This window comes from Barbus barbus (genome assembly GCF_936440315.1).
Source record: "Barbus barbus genome assembly, chromosome: 5".
In the NCBI taxonomy this organism is placed as follows: domain Eukaryota; kingdom Metazoa; phylum Chordata; class Actinopteri; order Cypriniformes; family Cyprinidae; genus Barbus; species Barbus barbus.
In genome coordinates this window covers 6,989,382-7,011,673 of record NC_136733.1, presented here as the reverse complement: position 1 = coordinate 7,011,673, position 22,292 = coordinate 6,989,382, and the positions used below count along the sequence as shown (strand labels likewise).

General features: G+C 35.0%; 1 protein-coding gene across 1 annotated transcript in view; it reads right to left on the bottom strand.

The window, feature by feature from the left end:
• LOC306869424 (astrotactin-2-like) overlaps positions 1–22,292 on the bottom strand; it is a gene marked incomplete at both ends in the record, with an annotated part of 458,741 nt that overhangs the window by 435,391 nt on the left and 1,058 nt on the right. The gene's annotated exons all lie outside the window — the stretch shown is intronic.

Sequence of the window (22,292 nt, the reverse complement as noted above, 5' to 3'; positions counted from 1 at the left end):
CAAATGCTGTTCCACATAAACTCTCTACACGTGCTGTGTTTTACTGATAACATGCATATAGAAATACACAAGTGTGCCACAAATTGCAGTTTTCCACCAAAATAAACACTTGATGGTTTAACGTTTGAAAATAAAGAAATTAATACATACTTATCAGTAGTGTAATTTTACAGATGCACTGTAACATTATTATTATTATTTTATAACAATGTTTTTACACATCCATTTCATTACACACTCACTTTTGTGACAACACAGCTCTGGTCCGGTCAGCTGTCCCGAGGCCATACACTATCAGACCTGTTTTCTGTCTAGTGCTCCTCTTTGCCTAGTTTCTTCTCTTGTATTCCCATATTTTGTTACTTTCCTGTTCCTGTCCCCATTTAGTTAATTTATATTCATTCTGTTCCAGCTGTGTTTGTTTAATTATCTCGTTTATGTTTATTACATAAGCCTTGTGTTATCCCTTGTCTAGTGTCCGATATTAACGTTGATGTCCTGTCTCTTGTGTGTCTCTGCCTGCCTTGTGTTACCCTGTTTTTGGTTTGGTTATTAAAGACTGTTAATTTTGAAGTTTACTCCTCATCTCCTCGCTTATCGTGTGCTTATCGAGTGCTTATCATGACATACTGTCGAGTCCTGCCATGATAAAGACTGCATCATTTATGAACTATACACGTAGTAAATGTCACGTCTTGCACTAAAACTGGTAAAGCATATATTAAATTAAATCACTTAAATCAATTAAATTTGCATTTACATAGCAGTTACCATTGAGATGAATGGAAATCATGTTCCTGGGGACCTACCTACTGTATCTGCAGAGTTCAGTTTAAATGCTGCCCCAACACACTTGTCTGTCATTACAGTATGCATTGCTCCTGAAGATCTTAATGTGCTGGTTCAGTTGTGTTTGATATGGGTTGGAGCTGAATTTTACAGGGAGTTACAGCAGATTTCCAAGAAAAGGATTGGGCCCCCCTGTGCTAGCAGATACTGAGGTATAACAGACCTCCTTGATCAAATCTGACCATAACCCTTGAACTGACTGGCATAAAATCGTAATCCTGTTGTTCTTAGATTTTCAAAATCATGCTTAATGCAACTTACATGTCATCACTGCTGCGCTTGGCCTTGTATTCAAAAGTGTACAAGCCTATCCAAAGAGCTAAAGCCATGTGTGTGAATGTTACTGCTGTTTGGAGGCTTTGTGAAGGACAGAGCTGATAAATATGGATGAGAGGTTGAGTATATAAACACAAGAGCACACCTGTGCTGTTAACCTCACTGGAACATGAGGAATGACCATAAATTCATAGCAACAAATTAGCATAGCCGGGTCTGACATTGCTCATCCGCACTCTAAACATGCGTGGCTCGCCGGACCTCTGCATTACATGAGTTGCAATAACACAGCCGTATATAATTGGGTGGAGGAGCAAAGCTAAGCCTGTGAGCGACACAACACGGCTGCAGATTCATATGACCATGAACATGATGCATGCCAATGAGAAATGTGTGCCACAGAAGTGTTCAGAAATATTTGCTGGGTGAGCTTTCTGTTAAGGTTGGATTTTGACAGGTGACCGTACTGTACATTCTCTTTATCTTAGCAGGTGATTCTAAATTAATTGTAAATTCTTCAATCGTTCTCTAAATTTATTTTTCTGTTTTAATTACAGTGTTCTTAATTTTTTTTTTTTTTTAAACAAATACTATACAAAAATATTACACAAACTTGAGTATTATCTGGAGATTTTATGCAAAACTAACTACTGTAGCTAAAGCATTTAAGTATCAAAACCGGGGACTTAAACTTTTTGTTTTCCACGAAATGTGTTGTTCTATGATTGTTCACTAAAAAGATTACATTTATAGCATATGTTAATTTGTTAATGTGTTTGTTTTTGTTTGTTTTTTGGCATATACTAATACATTTTAACATTTCAATTTATATAAATTAGGATCAGTTAAAGTATTATTAACAAACATTAATTAACTAGTGACCGTAGTATACAGTATGTATGCATTATTAACACTGGCCTAAATATTAATTGTCACGAATCCGGTTCATGGTCTTCCGTACACTCACCATCAGAGGTCGCCCTTCCATCATATTGACTCTTGCACCACACTACTGTTTCTCTTCACCCACAGACTACAATTCCCATCATCCATTGCACTGACGACACACAGCTGTCACCAATTTCACATTGCTCTGATCACACAGCTGATTACACTGATTACACATGCTTTATAAGCCTTGAACCTATCTGTCTTTGCAGAGTATTGTTTTGCGTATAACACTCTCCTAGTGCTAGCTGCCTTATCAAGCCATTCTGTGTTTTGTAAGTCTAAGTTTAGTTTGTTTTGTTTATAGTCTCGTTTCCCGCCCTTGTATCGTGGATTTACCCTTGTCTCACCGTTTCGGACTCTGTGTGTACCTCGTTTGGATTATTGCTCAGGTTATCAGACTTCCCCTCTTCTCAAGCCCTCTGGATATTGTTCGCCGATCGAGGACCCACGCATGCCCTAGGATTTCTCTTGTGTCTTGCCCATGCTATACTCGTTTGCTGGTGATTTGACCCTGCCTGTTATTTGACTGTTTATTAATAAAAGCTTGCAAATGGATCCACATGTCTCTCATCTCGTTCACTCCGTTACAACTGTCAAGATTTACTAAAAATGCGCAGTGAAGAAAATTAGCTCTGAAAAGGCATGGACAAAGTCATTTTCACACTTGACCTTATTGAATATGGATTTGTAGGAGTTTCCCTTTCAGACATGAAATTTATGGGAGGAGAGTATTAAAATGCGATTTACTAACGTTTGCGCTCGTCAAATTACTGGTATTTGCGCCATTATTTAATGGCCAAAAAAGTATGTCTTAAAGCAGGCGGTAATTCGCACTGGTCATTATGAAAATTATCTGTCTGTGTTCTTTAATGTGTGCATATAATTCTTTATTGTGCACACATAATTGTGTGTAAATCACCCACATCATTTTCCCCTCCTATTATGGAATTGAGCTAATTTGCCCTGTTTAATCAATTACGTGATCAAAATTATGATATAAACAGTAAAATGTATGACAATTTACTTTGTCATGTTGAATTTTTATCTCATAATTCTGAAAAAAAAGTCAAAAAGATTAGAAAAGCCCATATTACGAAAAAACAATCAAAACAAAAAAGACAGTCAAATAATGCATGCAATGTCGACATTATAAGAAAAGCCCAAATTATGAGAAATAAATAGGCTTTTTGTCATAATGACTTCTATCATAATTATGACTTTTTATCTCATAATTTTGATGTTTTATGTCTCATGATTGTCCATTTATGTTGCATGTTGGCAAGGTATTTTTCAGTGTGTTCTGGGTGGTTGCTAGAGTGTATAGAGGAAGTAGAGCTGGTTCAAGATGCTGAACTGATGTCAATGAATAGTATCTTCACACTGCTCTTATTTCTGTGTGTAGAATACAGACAACGATCTATGGACCTATTGGGGTATTAAGTGGATTGCAATGAGACCGGAGAGTAAGAAGCAGTTCAAACAATCCTTTGACCATTCCTTGACACTCTTTCACTGAGCTAGTTGCTCAGCAGTCAGTCACGACGTGCTCAGGAGAACCATCTGGCACATTTCACATCTTCACTCACTGGATGGACTCCTTTTCTCCAGAAGAAGGATGCTATAATTATTGTTAACATTATACACCTCAAAGTGTGTGTAGAAGAAGTTCAGGTCATAACCGGCAGTGTTTACTTGATTTTTGTTTAGTTACAAACAGTTCTCCGTCTTCTCCACATGCTTCGGGGTTTGGAGGACTGGAACTGAAATTTAACTGTAATAGGTTTTGGCTGGTTATCATGTTTCATGTCGGCCTTATTCTGAAAAAAAATAAAATAATTGATTTATCAAAAGTGGATGTTTTACAGTTAACAAGACTAAATGTAGAAACTAAGATACTAAGGATCTTTAGTATGAGAGAGAAAAAAAGAGGAGACAACTTTTTTTGCCACAATTTTACATATTTTTTTTCTAATAAAATAAAAGGTCAAAATTGTTCAAATCAGTATATCATAATTATGATTTTATTTGTCATAATTGGGACTTTTTATGTCATCGTTAGAACTTTTGCCAAAAGGCGATTTGATTTTCTGTCAACATATGAGACAAAGCTGATATTTAAACATAACTAATAAATCGTCCAGCTATGTCTCATTTTGTATCTATGAAATCTTATTCTGCCACATAAGAAAATAATAATAATAATAATAATAATAATGCTTTAGTAAAAGATAGCCATATTAGTCATAATTATGACAAAACTGTGACTTTTAAGTCATAATTTCGACTTCATGATTGTAACAGTTTATCTCATAATCAATGTAGTACATTACAATTTTGACTTTTATGTCCTAATTGTTTTGATCTCAAATTTCTGTTTTGTCATAATTTCTGTCTGTTGTCTCATAATTATGACTTAGTGTGTCATGATTTTGACTTGTATCTCATAATATTACATTTGTTTATTTTTATTATTATTATTATTTGTGTTACTTTCTTAAATCTGAAATAAATTATTTTGCATAAGTATCAACTTTGTCTCATATATTTCCTCTAAAATCTTTAGCATTATAAAAATAGAAACCAATGAGACTAGACACACTTCTGAATGAATCAAAACTGAGCTTGGTAGAGATATTATATCTTGCTTTAATCCCTGTCAGAACTTCATTTTACCCTCAGAGTAAAGGTTTTCTCATCATTTTTAATAATGCAAAGAATTGGCAATACTGTCAGAATTCCAGTGTAGAGGCTCATGGTTACAAACAGATGGTACATACTATAGCACTATATACCAAATATATAATTTGACATAATACGAGTATTGCTCACAACACAATTGTTTTGAAAAACACAAAATAACATAAAATTCAATTCTGCTGTCTTGGCTGTAAAAATCAGTTGAGAATGAGAGGCTGTGAAAGTCTTTTGCCAATGGGAAAAAATGGGAAAATGTCTGAAATGGTTAAGTTCTCCTCTGAAATTTTAGAGGAGACAAGTTTAGAATATCTGTCTCTTGAAAAAAAAAAACTACATTTGCTTTCTGTCTAATCTAATTTCTGTCAAAGAGAAACAAATGAGATATTGAAGATTTGTCCTCCACTGGCAGCCATTTGAAAGTAGATGCTTATTCTGACAGTAAACATAAAATATTAAAAACAAATAAAAAATAGTTTTAAATATTACAAAACCTACATAAATATTTCATCATGTTACGGTAGGTGTTTGTTTTTTTTCTCCAGTGCTGTGTTTAATGTCACAGCTCAAGATGAAGGGTTTGGGACTGTAAGTTTGAGGGTATGTATCTTAAATCGCCTTTGGTGATGAACAAAAATGGCAAGATTTCCTAGCTCTGTTCCTGTACTTTCTTTAACCATCTTTACATTTATTTTGAGTACTTGTAATTTCACAGAATGCAATGTTTCTTAATGCAAACTCCAAACTATGGACAGCCACAGATGAAGAGGAAGGTCAGTCAATTCAGCCACAGCCTCATTGTATGAGCAACATAAATAATTCTAAAAGAAAAATGTTACTTTTTAGTCCGTTCTAGTCTCATTAGGTGGAGTTTTCAGTGGACAGCACTTCCAGTTATCCCTGAAGCAGAGACACCAAACACCACTGTCAAACTACTATTAAATCAGCCAGAGGAGAACAGTAGACGCTCAGATCCGGCCTGTGAACCTGCTTTATCTGCCAGGCACACTAGCACTCTCGCTGCTGCTGGCTGGCCTGATGGGAAATGTTTCCAGGGTGTTTTATACCTCTGATGCCTTTGATGGAAGCTGAGATCCCAGCAGACATGCCAGATGACCAGGTTGGTTTAATACGGTTATAGAGCACTTTATGATGTATGACAGCCCAGGTAAATTACTACTCTTTCCACAGCGTCTGAGGAATGCCGTGGATTACCACAGAAAATCATTTTGATTCATCCATCAGTTTTGGAAAAACACTTGTACACTAATGCAGCCATAATGGAAGCCCATGAGGGAGAGTTTTAAAAACAGAAATCTGAAGCCAATTTTCTTTTTTTTTTTGATCACTTACATAAAATGTATTGAAGAAAAACAAAGCAAAAGGAACTGCTTTGCAAGTGTTACTTACTGAAGTAAATCCTCTGAGCTGAGTTTGCTGCATGTAAACAAACAATCATCAATGGATTACTCAATAGCTATTTCCAGTTTTCAAATCTGATTGGCTGAGCCATGATGTACTTATGATGTCAAATTATACTAATGGCATGAAAAAGTAAGCAACTAATGCCAAATATTTGTATTGATTTATTATAAGTAAATATCCTATTTAAGTCATAGGTATGGGATGGGTTAGACAAATTGATTTTTCCCCCAACTTTGTCTGGATAGACAGACAGACAGACAGACAGACAGACAGACAGACAGACAGACAGACAGACAGACAGACAGACAGATAGATAGATAGATAGATAGATAGATAGATAGATAGATAGATAGATAGATAGATAGATAGATAGATAGACAGACAGACAGACAGACAGACAGACAGTCAGACAGACAGACAGACAGACAGACAGACAGACAGACAGACAGACAGACAGTCAGACAGACAGACAGACAGATAGTCAGACAGATAGATAGATAGATAGATAGACAGACAGACAGACAGACAGACAGACAGACAGACAGACAGACAGACAGACAGATAGATAGATAGATTGTCAGACAGACAGATAGACAGACAGACAGACAGACAGACAGACAGACAGATAGTCAGACAGATAGATAGATAGATAGATAGATAGATAGATAGATAGATAGATAGACAGACAGACAGACAGACAGACAGACAGACAGACAGACAGACAGATAGATAGATAGATTGTCAGACAGACAGATAGATAGATATAACATTTAACACAAAACATATTTGCACCATCTATAAATCCTTATCCTGAAGAGTGCATTTATGTGTGTGTATATATATATATATATATATATATATATATATATATATGGTTAATATGGTAACTATTTATTTATTTATTTATTTATATATTTATTTGTTACACCATTATACTGTTCTAGTGTCATTGAGACACTAGAATTCATTTCGATTTTGTTGAATTATTTGGCAGGAAAATCAAGGCTTTGAAGACTACAAAATATTTTCCTGTTTTTTTAAATAGTACATGAGAAAATGCAACCAAAACGAGTGAGGCCTCTCGCACATCACTGCTATAAAGAGCCGTAGTGAATAGCTTCTGTCGGAGTGTATTATAATTGGTTTGTTGGTCAATATTGTAATGCCATACCCTATCATTTACGCTCAGTACGTCTCTTTTAGACCACTGAACAATATCACCATGCCATCAATTACAGTATTCGGAAAGAACCAAATGAGAAAAACCACATTCTAACCAATACGCCTTTGAACATTTTAAAACAGATCTAATATTTATTTACCATCTTCACATGAGGCCTGAGCAAGTGTGTTTATCAAAGGAGTAATTTTCTATTTTGATTCAATGTTCAAGGACAGAGCAGTATCAAAATTTGATTTGGTTTCTGAATAATAATAATAATAATAATAATAATGCATTCAGACGCTACAGATGTAACACGCACTATTCCACACGGCAAAATGTACAAGCACAAGCATCTGCGGGTCCGTGGAGGGAGCAAGACACAGACAATGATGGACTATCCAGCCCTTAGGTTCATATTCAGGCATAAATATTTCATGGCTTCTGAGCCTTTGGTTACAGAGCTTCCTTCTTTCACCGTATTTCTTCTGTCATAACTAATTCTCCCAGCTGATGGCCTCAGCTATTAAAAATTTACCTGAGTGTGTGTTCTCTCTTTTTGGGCAGTTTTGTTTTTAAACAATCCAGGGAAGAAAGGGCAACTCGGTTTCTTATTGAAGCACTTATATAGATGAAATCACTGGGTACAAACAAACATTTGACGATGTTATTTCTGGGTCTTTAGGAATCCTGAAAAAAACAAAAAAAACACCCTTGCGAAAAAGAGGTATACTTTAGTATGCTTTTAAAAATAGTGCTTATTACGGAAATGTAAAATCATAGTGCAAACTGAATGTAATGTTTTTGGACACCTTATTGGATATTAATTGCAATTACAGTTGACTTATCTTTATATGTAATTTCATCATTTATTCTATTGTCTTTGAAATATAGCATTTATTATAAACTAAAATATACGTTTTTAGAACACCATTGTAATTACACATTTGTAACGATGAAGAAGTTGAAATTTATATGTAAAATATTATGTTTTAATGTAATATCAAATCTTAATTATTTTTTTTTTTTTACCTGTGCTTTAATTACAATTTGTTTACATAAGAAAAAAAAAGTAAGATATCTTAACAATTAAGTATAGAGACCAATTCTTGTTATTAACTAATTGTGTATTAGCATCCATATTAACAGCATATTGGCTGTTTATTAGTACTTTTAAATAACATATTCTGCATGGCCATATTCTGCCTCCCTAATTACCCAATACCTAAATTTAATTTACCTAAATTTTAAGATTTGAAGTACACTACAAGTGCAATACAATTAAGTGCACTTCTTTTTCATAAGGGCATTGATGATCTAACAGTGATGATCTAATTTTTACACAGTTATACTATGAATGCCATATTACTTACTGTGTTTCAAAAGCCGTATGATTTGTATGCGGGTTATTTTTAAATTTTTATGCCATATTTCTCAGGCTTTAGAAGTGAGGAGTTGTAGGTGTGAGGATGTGTTTTCAACAACCTGCTGTCCTAATTAACAGCTGCTTGTCTGAGGAAATCAGATGCGCGATTGTTGCATGATGTCATGATAATTTGTCCTCTGTGGAGTAAAAACCATGCAGACAGACCTTAAGGCTGGTGCCTCTGTTAATACCAGAGATTTTGGCCCAGCATTTTATGGTTCAGAACATGTCCACACATGCAGACGCAGCACATGCTCCAGTAACGGGCAGAAGTGAGGCTGGCCTTTGTGTGCAGAGTCAGTTCCTGCAGTGGGCTCTGTCATTATAAGTTTATCACGGATATCATCCTGCTATCTCAGCCTTGCCATTGCTGCCCTGCCGTGCACAGCCAGACAAACCAAATAATTCTGTAGCATCGCATTTGTCATATCGTTTTCTACATGTCCTCTAAACCTAGAGTCAGATGCACAATTTGTAAGGAAACTGGTCTGAACAAAAAGAAACACAAAAACTTGTCAAATGCAGCTCAAGAAAGCAGGACTGTCAGACTCCAATAGCGTCTTTGAAGCGATGGCTGGTTTGTGCAATGAAATACTGCTGGACTCCCATAAGAAAACATTTGTTTTAGTGTTTTAGTGAATAAAACACATTTTCCTTCAGTTTGTCCAATAAGTGAGAAAGAGGTGACTTGACACCACTGATGATGCACAGCAACACAGTAAAGCTACATTCACACTGGACTTTGATTCCAGAAAATTGCCATCAAATTGCTGGAGAGCCTTCTGTGTGAATGCATGCTGGAGAATCACAGTAAATTGGGAAAGTTCCCCCAAAAATGAAAACTGTCCTCAACTACTCACCATCATATCATTTCAAACCCACAAGAATATAATTAATCTTTGAAACAACAATTACGATTTTTAAAACCTGACAGATTTCCCTAATGAAAAATAAATATATCAATGTATTTGAAATACATTATTTTTTTCAGCATAGTAAGTATACTACATATTTATGTCCTCAATAAAAATGCCCTGCAATTGTACTTTTGGTATAATAAACTAGTTTACATAGTCTGCAAAATTGGAACAACTAATAATTTTGTAAGTAATACACTTTAATTGTGTGGAAGTACTGCTGAATCCAACTAAATATACTTAAGTATATTTTATTGTGATAAAGTGGAACTATTGCAAGTATAATTTAGGTACACTTTAAATATATTGCATTTAATAACTGATATTATTCAAAGATCATACAATCCTCATCAATAGTGTCATTAAAACACAGTTTAGGCTTAATATTAAGAAATGTTCATTGTGCACAAGTAGTACTCCAAATAAAGGTTTAATTAGAATTTTTATATTGGTAAGTCTCGAGTGATTTGACATATGTTAAAAGATTTGAACTATACTTAGTATGAAATGGCGCAAATTTTAAATATATTATTTTTACTAGGGGTCCATTCTGCCAAAACTTTCAAGCTTCAAAAATGTTGTCAACAGAAACTCAATTGTAGTTGTGTGACACATTATAACAAAACATAATTAGATCTTGTGCATCAAGCAAGCAAGTTTGAGCTTCCGTTTAGCATGTTAGATGTGTGTGCTTTGATAAATGTTCATACATGAATAAAAGCCTAACCTAAATCTGTTTATAATATAAAGTTATTGTCTCTCTTCAGAAGATTCATACGGATTATATTGAACATTTTGTGAAGAGTCAAAGTGTTGGGTGACTGGACTACCAGCCACGTGTAACAACTGGTTTAGGGTTGTGGAGTGGTTAAATGCTGGCAGAAAAGTGTCTTCAGCTGGTTCTTGAAAGTTGTGATGGTTTTAGCAGTTGCTTCAGTAGAGGTTGGCAGCTCATCCCACCAAAGAGCAACAAAGAGAGTGAAGGTTTTGGAAAGTGGAGGTTTTCTAAGGAACAACAACGCACTCTTCGTTTAATTATACATATGCGAATGTTGGAGACCAGAAACACAAGCTCTGGTGAAGAAGTTCTTGTTGAACTTTGACCTGTAAATGTACATGAGAAGAAGACATGTGATCAATAGAGAATCTACCAAATGTCACAGATTGACCTCATGGCAAAATTATATGTTGAATTATGTTAAGTAATTTCATCCAGTGCACAAAATCAAAATCACATCAATCTCATATATGTTTCTTTCTATATAAAATATATGTTGAGTAGAGGTGTGTTTACAGTTGACAGGTCTCTACACATGCTTCTCTTTAAAACCACGTTTTTCAAAATAATACTATTAGTAGTATTTTAAAATCTCCTAAAAATGTATTTCTCTTAAAAGCTCATGCTCGTGTCTTCGTTGTTTTAACTTCCAGAGAATAGTGATGAGTAAAGGACTACATGTGGTCTTATTGAGCAGCAGGTAAAGTGACTAACAACAGCAACACTGCATTAGTGTCAGGTGAATTAACGTTTTGATTGGATTTGAGGATACAAATATGGGTTTTTAGCTGTCCTTTTTTAAAGGAAGCATCGCTTTAAGTATTAGGGTTAGAGATTTATGCATAAGTGTTAAACTGCAATGTGAAAATGAAGGACATGGCTTATTGAGGATTGGTGCTATTACTTTTCTTAGTGAACAGACTTACATTTTTCACCCAGCAGATAAAAAAAGAGGTGTGGAAATCCCACAGACCTTAAAGGAAAGACGTGAGTCAAATCTAGAGACTAGAAGATCAGAGATTCATGATGACACACAGCACTCATCATTGACATCTACATGTCCTTTAAAAAGTCCTTTAAAATCTGGAAGATCTGGTTAATGAACTGATGATGTTGAGATGTTTTATTTCAGAGAGCCACAGGCAGCTGTTGACCGTTGGCAGTGATCTCCTTCACAGGACAAGAATAAAGCGTGCAACTCCCTGGCTGTGAATTAAAGTGGGAGATAAAGACTCTGGCATTGTCTAGATGGGATTGCAGAGAAAGCATCACCACTGTGCATTGTACAATATTCCTGGTCAACAATACCCAGAAGAAATCTATCAAAAGGCTGACTTGTCAGAATCGGATTTATCCAGGCGAGAGAAAAAGAGACCAAAAACGGGGGTTGGGTTTTGTTTTTCTGCCGATGTCGCGATACATGTAGGCACCGGTGGTTTCAATTTTCAGAGGGAAAAAAGAAGATGAAGAGAAAAGACTGTAAAAGTAAAAAGAACATAGGCGGGATGCTGACACAGTGCTGCTGTTTTTTTTTTTTTTTTTTTTTTTTCCTCAGGGCTTTACAAGGAAGCTTTATAAAATCCACTGATACGGGCTACTGTTCAGGAGGAGGGTCATTCATACTGTGCTGATTACAGGCCCCCTGTATATATATATATATATATATATATATATATATATATATATATATATATATATTAGGGGTGGCACGGTACATGTATTCATACTGAACAGTCACGGTACGGACATCTCGGTTAGGTGCATGAGGCCTTACGACGAATACAGGCAATTCACCCCCAATCCAGAAAGGGGGCGCCCGCAGTAATGCAACGCTGTTTCATAACCGCCAGCAGAAGAACAGCGAATTCCATGTAGCGCCATACGTATCCCTTCTAGCCTTAACCATGAGTTGCGCGCTTGAAAACCAAGCCCCCTAGACAATGACCATGTGCTGATTCTGAATGAGTCTCTCACATAGACTGACAAAGGAGTATATTTTAAAGGCTTGCGCACCCAACTGTTTGCGAAATGGAGCTTTGTGCTCGTGTATCCTACCTCTCTCATTCGTCACAAATCCAAATATTCCATAATATTTCCATATTTGCGATGTAACGTATCTGAATGCTAAACTATTATTATTTATGTTAATTATAGGCTTTGTACTTCAGTCGCATTCCAACAGTGACACAGAGGCGGGCGCGTTGATGTTTGGCTCACTGTATTTTATTTTGATAAAGTATCAACTGCGCTGTCAAGTTAGCAATGCTGGAACGGATGTGTGTGTTTGTTTTTTTTGCTTGTTTTTGTGCGCGCGCGTGTGTGTGTACTTCAACTGTTTCCTTATACCAGCAGAATCAACTTTAAACACTTATTGTCTTATTAATAATCCCTGTATAAAGGTCTGCTTTTATTTGTGTACACTCACAATGAAAACAAAACAGATTATATATATATATATATATATAACGTAATATTATTTAGTATTTTCACATCTAGGTGAAAATTTTTTTTAATTTGCACTACTGTCTGTTCAAAATAAATGAAAAAAAACTGAGCATAGTAGATTTATTGTTTTTTTCCTGTTGTACCGAAATTGTATCGAACCGTGACCCCCGAACCGAGGTACGTAACGAACCGTGACATCTGTGTACCATGCCACCCCTAATATATATATATATATATATATATATATATATATATATATATATATATATATATATATTCAACAGTTCTTTCTGGTTCTCGAATCTGATTGGCTGATGGGTATGCGATATTGGAGTCCAATAGAGCTCCTCGTCCTCTTCACCGTTTGTATCACTCCGCTTGCCGAAGTTGCCGTATTTCTCACAGCGAGTGTCATGGTGGACGGCCAAATCCACTATAATTTTAAAAATAATACAGTTTTGTGTCACGGAATGCAGTTTTAAGAGTTTTTTAGGCAAGAATGTGCTTGCTTGGACTTCAAATATACGGTTTGTTAATAAAGATAAGGTCTATTTCAAAATTTGCTTCGACGTTTTCGGAGATGGGAGATCCATCAGTTCAGCGGCCGTTCAGAGCTCATTACACCCACAAAGAGTGTCTGACCGCGGCCAGATCTTCTGGAATTTATCGCTGGCTCTGATGTCTCTATAGTGGTTAAACACGAGATATAATTTGCGTTGGGTAAATCTAACGGCCAGTCTTTGGTCTCATTAAACTACTATTTGTTCCAGAGCAAATAGTTTTGGAGAAATATTATCATGTTTATTCAATGCTGTATATCACATGTCAATGCTGTCTTTGTACGGTTGGCTGAATTGCCTAGCAACTTTTATGATGGCTGTTGTTGTTTATTAGAGTAAATATGATTATTCAATAAATAATATACAAATAATAGTATTTAAGTGCATCTGTATATGTAATTTCATTACTTTTATTTTCTATTAAATATAGTTTATGTGTATTGCTGAATGTACTGACAAGCATTTATGGTAAAACTTATTAAAATATTTAAATATATGTTGTAATTACACATATACATTGCTGCAATTTGATACAGTTAAAATAAGTAAACTTTAAATGTAATATCAAATAAAATTATTATTGTATAATACATTATTAGAAAGTGCACTTAATTGTACTTAAGTGTGTTAAGAAACATAATCTCTTTAAGTGCACTTAAGTGGCCTTTTATTTCATTAATAGTTTCTGCAAGTACACTTTATATATAGTTAAATATTACATTTGATTTAAATAACCATATTTTCAAACTGCATTTATCCGAAATGCTTACAATCATATAAATTCAATACATTTAATCAGTAAAAATTAATGAACATCATTAAAATATAGCTAGCTCTGCAAAAAGCAAAATTCAATTAATTCAAATATAAGAAAGTAATTAATTTAATGTAATCCAAAGTAATCCAATTGATATGCATTTCAAGTACATTAATCTGAAATGTAGGCCTAATTTTGTTTTTGGGTGCAGCTTTGTGTGACAGACAGATTTAATTGTATTCACTTTTGTCTACTTGGTTATGAATATTGTTGAACACTTTTATACTATATAATTTTATTGTATTTTTTTAATTTACAGAAGAAAGAGAGGCATAGGGTTTGGAAGCACATGGACAAACAACCTGAATCACCAAACTTAAGCAACTGCTTTGATTTGAGACTCTGGACTGCTGATGTGATATGAATAGCGGTTTGTTTGTCATGTGCTCCATTATGATTAACTTCTGTCCGTGCTTTGACTACGAACACATTTTTAAAGAACGGTGCATTGCCTTTAAATGATCAAATGTCTGTTTGCCCATTGTGTTAGTATAAAACATTCGCTCCGCGCAGCACTTTCCATTTTAAGATCTATCAGAGTTGCTCTTTTATTTGATAGCCAGTATATCCCCTGTCAAATAATTTTGGTTTTAATTCATCAAAGGTTTGTGTAAATCCGAAGGCTGCTGCCCACAGAAAGTTGATTAAATCCATTTATAAACCCGAAGTCATGAACAGCAGACTAGCATCCGTGATTTGTTGACTGAAGTGTCTGCTGTTAGACGCTTTCACACCACATGGCAAAACCAGACCGATTGTTTCACTCCTCAAAGTTGCTATAAAAGTGACAAAGAGAGTTATAAATGCAAATGCAGTAGAGCTGGTGTATTTTACCAAGAATAATTGAATGCAACTCTGTTGTGGGAGATCCAATCAAACATATGCACAATTTGTCGAGCATCCTTATTAAACGCACTTTGAAAAGTTTAGTGTGTGTGTGTTTTGTCCCTTTAGTTGTACTGCCAAAATTGTACACACACATAATGCAAGAGAGAATGTGAGCTGGAGTTTCTACAGAGACAAGCAGCAATGAGAAATGCATTATACTCTCATTCACTTCTGTTAGTTTGCCTGCATTGCATTGCACATGAACTGGAAAAGACTGAATCCTGTTGACTTCTAATTGTCAGATGTGTTCAGCCATCATTGTCAAACACGAGCCAGGACGTTAAAGGAATTCACATGAAAATATTGAATTTACAGTAATGCACTTACAATGGAAGTCTATGAGGAAAGAGGATGTGCAAGCTGAAATGTCAAAACTATATCCTGCTAAAGCACTTAAATGAATTATTGAGCAGTAATGTTGTTTATGATCATTTCAGTCTTTCTATTTAAGCATTTTATTTGCCTTTTCTTTCAAATTATTTTTTTTGTGGGTATGGGTGTGTGGGATTTGCTCCTGATGTACTTTACAAATCTAAAACTGAAATACACTAAAATACAAATCATTCATTTTAAAATATTACAAAAATAATAATACTGTGTTTACATACTGTACATATTAACATTTAACTAAAAGTTCCACAGTGCAGTTTAGGAGTCTTTACTGGATTAAATCATGTTTAAAATACTTTAATTAATAATCATACTGTGTCTTCCAGGTTATTCTAATTGCCCTTGCATTGAGGAGGGGAAACGAATTATCCACAAACCTCCTTCAATTAGTGTGACATTTTGAAAAGGTTAAATAAATCAATGAAAAACGTGCAAATTGTAATTGTGGCATTTTCTGGTTTCTCTGATAGCTGCAGTTCATCTGTAACAGCACAGGGAAGCTCCTGCATTAACCATCAGCTCTCACGGTTTGTTTGCCGGGACTCAAACATTCTGCATTGTTAGACTCTACAAAGCATGAAGGGCATTTCTTGTTTGAGGACAGTTTGCCAAAATCATTCAGTGATGCACATTCAAATCTCTAGCAGTAGCTGCACATGATGGCTGTGCCACAACATACAGTACCACTAAAACCTTTGAGGTCAGTAAAATTTGTAAACTACTCACACAAATCATTTTATTCAGCAAGCAATGCATCAAATTTATCAAAAGTGACATTAAAGACATTTATAATGTTACAAAAGGTTTATATTTCAAATAAATGCTGTCTAACACTAGCTTGCTCTATTTCATATTCTATGTTTTCTTTTTATTTATTATATAATAAAAAAAAAAAAACTTGCTATGTGTTGCTAAGCGTCTGCTAAATAACTAAATGTAAATGTAATCGTGAAAATTAAATGTATCACCGTTTCCACAAAAATATTCGGCAGCACAACTGTTTTCAACACTGATAATAATCAGAAATGTTTCTTGAGCAGCAAATCAACAAATTAGAATGACTTCTGAAGAATCATGTGACACTGGAGACTGGAGTAATGATGCTGGAAATTCAGCTTTGACCACAGCAATAAATTACACTTTACAATATATTCAGATATAAAGCAGTTATTTAAAATTGCAATAGCATTTCACAATATTACAGCTTTTCTATATTTTGAATCAAATAAATACAACCCCGGTGACATTTCTTTCAAGAACATTGAAAATTAATATTGATTTTACTGCCAAAAATTGTGGGAACGCAATACCCTTTTTCTATGATTCTTATAATTATTGTTTTATATATATATATATATATATACACTCACCTAAAGGATTATTAGGAACACCATACTAATACTGTGTTTGACCCCCTTTCACCTTCAGAACTGCCTTAATTCTACGTGGCATTGATTCAACAAGGTGCTGAAAGCATTCTTTAGAAATGTTGGCCCATATTGATAGGATAGCATCTTGCAGTTGATGGAGAATTGTGGGATGCACATCCAGGGCACGAAGCTCCCGTTCCACCACATCCCAAAGATGCTCTATTGGGTTGAGATCTGGTGACTGTGGGGGCCATTTTAGTACAGTGAACTCATTGTCATGTTCAAGAAACCAATTTGAAATGATTCGAGCTTTGTGACATGGTGCATTATCCTGCTGGAAGTAGCCATCAGAGGATGGGTACATGGTGGTCATAAAGGGATGGACATGGTCAGAAACAATGCTCAGGTAGGCCGTGGCATTTAAACAATGCCCAATTGGCACTAAGGGGCCTAAAGTGTGCCAAGAAAACATCCCCCACACCATTACACCACCACCACCAGCCTACACAGTTGTAACAAGGCATGATGGATCCATGTTCTCATTCTGTTTACGCCAAATTCTGACTCTACCATCTGAATGTCTCAACAGAAATCGAGACTCATCAGACCAGGCAACATTTGTCCAGTCTTCAACCGTCCAACTTTGGTGAGCTCGTGCAAATTGTAGCCTCTTTTTCCTATTTGTAGTGGAGATGAGTGGTACCCGGTGGGGTCTTCTGCTGTTGTAGCCCATCCGCCTCAAGGTTGTGCGTGTTGTGGCTTCACAAATGCTTTGCTGCATACCTCGGTTGTAACGAGTGGTTATTTCAGTCAAAGTTGCTCTTCTATCAGCTTGAATCAGTCAGCCCATTCTCCTCTGACCTCTAGCATCAACAAGGCATTTTCGCCCACAGGACTGCCGCATACTGGATGTTTTTCCCTTTTCACACCATTCTTTGTAAACCCTAGAAATGGTTGTGCGTGAAAATCCCAGTAACTGAGCAGATTGTGAAATACTCAGACCGGCCCGTCTGGCACCAACAACCATGCCACGCTCAAAAATGCTTCAATCACCTTTCTTTCCCATTCTGACATTCAGTTTGGAGTTCAGGAGATTGTCTTGACCAGGACCACACCCCTAAATGCATTGAAGCAACTGCCATGTGATTGGTTGATTAGATAATTGCATTAATGAGAAATTGAACAGGTGTTCCTAATAATCCTTTAGGTGAGTGTATATATATATATATATATATATATATATATATATATATATATTTTTTTTTTTTTTTTTTTTAACAATCTCTTATTGTCTTCTGACTCACAAATTTGGCAGCATTGAAACAGATGTTTTAACAGCATCTCTGATTTAAAATTCAGCAAGTTATACTTACGAGGATTAATTAATTTACATAAATTAGGTATTTTTGTCAGTTTTAAATTAAAAACTCAGATTAATTGATTAATTCGTATTAAAATGATTTTGTTTAAAAAACTAATCAAGGTAAATACTGGTTCTTATTTCTATGTGTTGTTATATTGGTGCATAAAAATTAAGTGATTAAAAATCATTCTTCCTTGAGTTAATTAAAAAAAAAAAAAAAGACATGCCATGATTGGCAAGATTGTTGCCAGATTTTACAGTATTCTACATTTTGCATTAATTTCAAATATAATATGCTAGATTGAAATGATTGTTCCTCTTTCCAAACACTCTTTTCAAATCATTCCAGACATGTAAATGTCAAAATATAAGTAAAATTTGCCAAAGGCTGAATAATATTGTAATATAATATTTTTGAGCTGTATGTACAGCACACACACACACAGACTCATCAGTTGTGTTTTAACACTTTATTTCCACGTCCGCTCTTAGAAATCCCTCGCTAAGATCGAAAAGACCAGACAAAAAAGCTGTACAGATAAAAACTTTCATCTTGTCGTTTTTTTAATCTTCTCTCTGTCTTTCTGAACATTCCCGAGCGCTTCAGGTAATAAATCACGTCTGAGACTGGAGGTGAGCGATGGTCAGCGAAACGCTCTCTCTCACTCTCCTTGCTATTCTCGTTTCATTGGAAGCAGCTTGAGAAAGCATGCTGAGACCTAAAACACAAAAGCGTTTCTGCTACCACCCGCCGTTTCAATAGTTTGTTGATTTTCGCTCTAAATAAACTGGAGCAGTGCTAAAACATACAACATGCGATTTGCATCATTACTATGAGGCTTGTGTTGATATATATAGTTATTTGTGTTGATATATATACATTTTTTTATATATATCAAATCATATAAAAATCAAATATATGTAGCCCTTCAAGACTGAGCTGCCTTTTGCTGACACATCCTGTTCACTATCAATATCTGTAGCATTTAAATTTTGATGAAAGACAAACATGAACTTGTAATACAAAAGGAACACTGCCGCTTTGCCAATGATCAATATTTCCAACCATTCGCTTATTTTTCAGCAAGAACTGCTGATAAGGTCTGGCTGCAGTTCTTCATTACAGGGATATAGATTTGCTTCTATCAAAGAGCACTTGACATATGAAACTAAACCTCTATTTTAAGAGGGCTTTCATTGGTATTTCATCACCAGAGCCCCAAAACTGTTGGCTTGCTCCCAGCTGAAAGTCCTGCCGCTGCAGTATAGATTCAGCTCAGCACAGGTCACTGGATCAGAGGAAGATAGAGTAAAATTAACCACCAATGCAAACCTGATTCTGAAAGTCCTGAAACTATATTTTCCAAGGGCTGACACAGAGACTTTCTGGAAAAGGTCAGCGGATCTAGGCAGAACCATTAAAAAATAAAAAAAAACTATGCAATCTGTCATTACATTCAAACTTATTTACACTACGTGTGTGTGATGATGAAGCTGACATTATTTGAAAATACACTTTGAAAATACAAAATCCACAACATATTTTATATATGGTGGCAAAAATGCCCTGTATGAGTTTTTTTCTTGTATTTCTATACAATATAGTAATATCACACAAGCAAGCTTTCTTGTCAGCATGATTACAAATGTGATATTGATTTCAACAATTCTATATATTTACATTTACATTTAGTCATTTAGCAAACACTTTTATCCAAAGGTATTTCGAAATGAGGACAATAGAAGCAATCAAAATCAGCAACAGAGCAATAATATGCAAGTGCTATGACAAGTCTCAGTTAGCCTAACGCAGTACACGTAGCAAGGTGTTATATATATATATATATATATATATATATATATATATATATATATATATAATTTTTTTTTTTTTTTAAATCAAGTAGATAGAATAGAGAACAATGGAGAAAGATAGTGTTAGAGGCCTTTTTTTAAGAAAACAAGCAGTTAGAAAATTAATAGAGAGAGCAGGTGTTAGAGGGCTTTTTAAATTAAAAAAAGAAAACAATTAATAGAATTAGAATAGAGACTGCTAGAGTTAGAGGGTCAAAAAAAAGATGGAAGAGATGTGTTTTTAGCCTTTTCTTGAAGATGGCTAAGGACTCAGCTGTTCAGATTGAGTTGGGCAGGTCATTCCACCAGGGAGGGAACAGTGAAAAAGTCTGTGAAAGTGATTTTGTGCCTCTTTGGGCTGACCCGATACTGTGCTGTTGACTTGCAGAAAGCAAGCTTCTAGAGGGAACATAATGTTTAATTAAATGTGTTTCCGAGCGAAAACAGTTTCTTCAGTTTTTTACAAATAATTTTTATTGTGTTATGATGTTTTTACATGGTACATACAATGCATATGTTCGGTTAAAGTCATTTTTAATGGTAATTTTAATAGTTTATGATTGTATTGTGTTATAAGGTTTCCAATGGTAGGGATAGTGCATCCAAAAAAAAAAAGAAAGTTTGTATTTTCAGGCTGATTGCACATCTCAATAAGCAAGAAGTTCATAATGTGAGTTAAATTTTAGACACTATATCTCCAAAATCATCTCTTTTTGCTCACAAAAATAGTTGTAAACAAAGCCACAACAGAACCATTGTACGTCTCCGAGCCAAATACAGCGCTGGTTTAATACTAAATGAATCTGAGTGATTGAATGATTCAATGATTCATTCAAAAAGGCAGTCGCTTGCCACGTGCCTGAATGAATCAGCCATTTGAATGAACTGGTTGAATGAATGATTCAATGAGACATTAAGACATTAATTATCATTAAGACAGGTTTAGTTTATATGTAAAATATAAGCTCATTTAATTGTTAAATAAGTCATATTTTACCATTTAACATATTGCATTCAAACATAAATGTCATAGCATTATTTTTGTAATTGTAATTGCAGTGTAAATACAGCTAAATGCTGCTTTAGTTGCAACTTTTGTGCCACGTCTGCAGTGCAAAGGTGCATTTTGTTTATTCTAATTTAATTTGATTTGTAACAGTGAATCACTGTACAGAATATGAAGAACATGAAACATTTCAAGAATCAGATGACATGACAGGCCTAAATTAGCCAATGTACAAATACTCAAAAATATCACCCATTTGTCTTAGCAACAAAATCATACACAAATCATTCTCAAAATGCATACCCCTAATTGACACTCATTCACTTAAGCTTCCCTTGCAGTGAAACCACCTGCGGATTTTCCTTCACTCACCGCTAGTGTTTAATACCAGACGTTTTCTGACATTGCATTCAACCACTTAAAGAACAGCTGATAGCTCTCCAATCATAGCTGTGTTGCAAGAAGATTTCTGCACTGAAGTCCCAAATCTACAGGACTAAACACGGGCCTTGTGTCTACATCCATTAATTGAGGGGACTCAAATGCTCTGCTGAATGCATATAAATTAATGTTTACACACAGCAGATACACATATGGCTTCAGGGTATATTTAAATAGTAACGTGTGTTGCACACAAATAAAGTCTGAGAAAGCAGACTGGATCATATGATCTCTATGTATTAGGGATAGTTCCCAGTTTTCCTCTTCCAGTAGCAGTCAAAATCAATATTGTGTTTGAGCGTAACTGAAATTCTATATATGGGTTAAAGGGCAATGCGGTGGTCAATATAGAGCAGTTGCCATTGCTGTTTTTCATTCAGTTCTGTGCACTGACTGACTGTTTAATGATTTCTTGTTTGAAATGTTATGGTACATTCATGTTAAGCACACCAGATGACCATTAAATGTTAAATGGGTTAACAGAAAGCTTAACAAGCATTTCAAAATATTAATTCAAAGATACCATACTTGAGAGATAATTGCCATCCTGATGACCAACAAATGTGCAAATCACATTTGCTGAAACATTGCTGTTTCTCTAAGATGCAAAACAAGGAAAAGTTGTCATATTTAGCCAAAAAGCCTACAATTGATGCAACACACTTTTTTTATTGCTTAGT